The 3130-nt window shown below is 52.8% G+C and overlaps 1 protein-coding gene across 2 annotated transcripts in view; it reads left to right on the top strand.

Moving 5' to 3' along the window:
- The window catches only part of tmtc1 (transmembrane O-mannosyltransferase targeting cadherins 1), an 89941-nt gene that overhangs the window by 6969 nt on the left and 79842 nt on the right, over positions 1-3130 (top strand). The window lies entirely within an intron of this gene.

Here is a 3130-nt window from a genome sequence, read left to right as displayed (position 1 = left end):
GTTATGGGCCGCTTGCGGATGTAAATCGTGCTCCCGCTGCAGCCTCTGAGGGACGTTCACCCGCACGCTCGTCACGACGACAGCTCCGCCTGTCCTCCTCAGCTGTTGTGTGTGTATCTGGTGTTGCCGGGGACCCTCCTGCGTGGTGAACGCCCCGCCGCCGGCGTCTTGCTGGACGTCTGGACCCGTGTGCAGCGGCTCCATCGGTGGCATTGCAGGGCCACTCTCTGGCTGAGGTCACAGCTGAGTTTGATGGCAGATGGGGCAGATGGGGCAGATGTTGCTCTAAGTGGAGCTCAGAGGGCACAGGCAGGTGCTTGGCAGTAGGAGTCATGGCAGGGCTTGGCACCAGGACTGGTCTCGCAGGCTTCAGTGCCATGTCTGCATCTGCTGGTTTGGCAGTGGTGTTGGGGTGTTGGGGCAGCGATTGGGTGGGGTTGGACTGAACTAGGTGTTATGGTGTGGGGCTGGGCAGAGATGGACTGCGTGTGGGTTGAACTCTCCCTCTCTTTCTTTTCTCTCTTCCCATCTCTCTCTCTCTCTCTCTCTCTCTCTCTCTCTCTCTCTCTCTCTCTCTCTCTCTCTCTCTCTCTGTGCCAGGATGGATCAGCCCAGTCTGAGTAAACAGGTTATCTCATTAGCATTGGGGACCAGCTGGAACTCATTTAATTTAGCCTGATACGGAGATTGAGTGGGCAGAGGGGGTACACACACACACACACACACACACACACACACACACACACACACACACTCATACACACACACACACACTCATACACACACACACACACACACACACACACACACACACACACACAGCTGAATACTATGCTAATTGCAAGTTTTGACAAGCCATCTCTGATCATACTACAGGCGTGGAGTGACATGCAAACAGCTGGCCTGATTAATGTCACAATGGAAAAACAGCTTATTTCCCCCTTAATCAGAATTAGTGTGTGTGTGTGTGTGTGTGTGTGTGTGTGTGTGTGTGTGTGTGTGTGTGTGTGTGTGTGTGTGTGTGTGTGTGTGTGTGTGTGTGTGTGTGTGTGTGTGTGTGTGTGTGTGTGTGTGTGTGTGTGTGTGTGTGTGTGTGTGTGTACTTCTTTGTTAGTGTGCCTGTGCCTCTGTCAGAGAGAGGGAGAGAGATTTGCTAATTCCCTAGCTGACGTCCCATCCCCCTGTGACAGACAGACAGACAGACAGACAGACAGACAGAGGTTAAACAGCTGCCACGCTGCAGCTGTCCTCCACTGGCCAAGGTGAAATCAGTGATGTCGTGAGAGCTGGCCTGGCCACAGAAAGGGCCTCCTGTTCTCCGCTCAAAGGCCTCCATTCAGCCCGGAGACAGAGCCTGAGTGGCTCACTGCAGCCATCCATCTGGTCACCCCCCGGCTGCCCCCTTTCAGGTCAATCAGAGCGATGAGAGCTGGACCGGGGGGCTGAGGACGACATAGCCAGAGAAAGAGAGCATAGGCAGGGAGAGGGGAAGAGAGAAAGAGAAGCAGGGAGAAAGGAAAGGGGGAGCCAGAGAGTGAGAGGGGAGAAAGAGAGGCGAGGGAGAGAGAGAGGGAGAGGGAGAAAGAGAGGCACAGGACTGGAGGGAGAGAGAGGGAGGGAGAGAGAGAGAGGGAGAAAGAGAGGCACAGGAGGGAGAGAGAGAGGGAGAAAGAGAGGTGCAGGAGGGAGCGAGAGAGAGAGAGGTGAGGGAGGGAGAGAGAGAGAGAGAGAGGGAGAAAGAGAGGCGCAGGAGGGAGAGAGAGAGAGAGAGAAAGAGAGAGAGGGAGAAAGAAAGGCACAGGAGGGAGAGAGAGAGAGGTGAGGGAGGGAGAGGGAGAGGGAGAAAGAGAGGCGCAGGAAGGAGAGAGAGAGAGGGAAAAAGAGAGGCGCAGGACTGGAGGGAGAGAGAGAGAGAGAGAGAGAGAGAGAGAGAGAGAGAAAAAGAGAGAGGGAGAAAGAGAGGCACAGGAGGGAGAGAGAGAGATGGAGAAAGAGAGGTGCAGGAGGGAGAGAGAGAGAGGGAGAAAGAGAGGTGAGGGAGGGAGACAGAGAGAGAGGGAGAAAGAGAGGTGAGGGAGGGAGACAGAGAGAGAGTTCTGAAAGAGAACACATGTTGTCAGGCGCAGGACAGGGGAGGAGACAGGAGTCCGCTTGCATCCGAGGCTCATATGATCTGTGCACAGCTCTATTTGTGAATGCGTGCGGCCTAGTGTGTGTGTTTGTTTGTGTCTGTCTGTCTGTCTGTCTGTCTGTCTGTCTGTTTTGTGGATGCAAACACACTTACACCTTTTAATGTGTGAGTGTGTGGGTTCTTAGATGGTCAGAAGGGCCCAATAGCATTTCTCTCAGTGGAATTCCTGTCTAGTTGGGTAGTTTCCTAAAACGAGGGAGTTTTCTTCCTGTGTTTTTCGAGTGGAGCCAATATGCAATTACCAGTCAGTCACCATACATATCTCATACATATCTCATACATATCTCATACATATCTCATACATATCTCATACATATCTCAATCTTCCAATGAGAAACAGAGACGGGAGGGGGTGGGGGGAGCCGGTTGTGGACCTTTTTAAAGCTTCCCTCGAGGATCGAGCAGTTTCAGGCTCCCCCTCCTCCACCTGAGGAAGTGTGGCGTTAAAAGTTCCCTAAGGCAGGCCCTACACACACACACACACACACACACACACACACACACACACACACACAGACATATATATGTAAACACACGTGCTCACACACACACACACTTACACACACAATTTGTGCACTAATCAGCTCCAGATGCGTCATTGCGGTGCTCTCTGGGTGCTGGGCGTGTCGATCAGCGCTGGCTACTCCCAGAACCTTCTAGAACATGTGTGTGTGCTCACTCGTTTAAAAACAAGGCCAAGGAAGGGGTTGAGTCAAGCTGAGAAGAGATGGAGGAGAGGAAGGAAGGATGGAGAGAGTGGTCAAATAAGGGGGATGGAGAGATGAAAGGAAAGGACGGATAGAGGACAGGACAGAGAGGGGGGATCTCTCTCTCTCTCTCTCTCTCTCTCTCTCTCTCTCTTTCTCTCTCTCTGTTTCTCTTTCACCCTCTCCCCATGTTCCCTCATCAATAAAACATCTGTTTGGTCTACCTTCTCTG

Source organism: Alosa pseudoharengus, unplaced genomic scaffold (genome assembly GCF_046254945.1).
Source record: "Alosa pseudoharengus isolate Yale_2024_CS ecotype anadromous, Long Island Sound unplaced genomic scaffold, YU_APseudo_1.1 YU_APseudo_1.1_scf_20, whole genome shotgun sequence".
NCBI classification, from domain to species: domain Eukaryota; kingdom Metazoa; phylum Chordata; class Actinopteri; order Clupeiformes; family Clupeidae; genus Alosa; species Alosa pseudoharengus.
The sequence above is the reverse complement of the archived record's forward strand: the minus strand, read 5'-3'. Positions and strand labels throughout refer to the sequence as shown.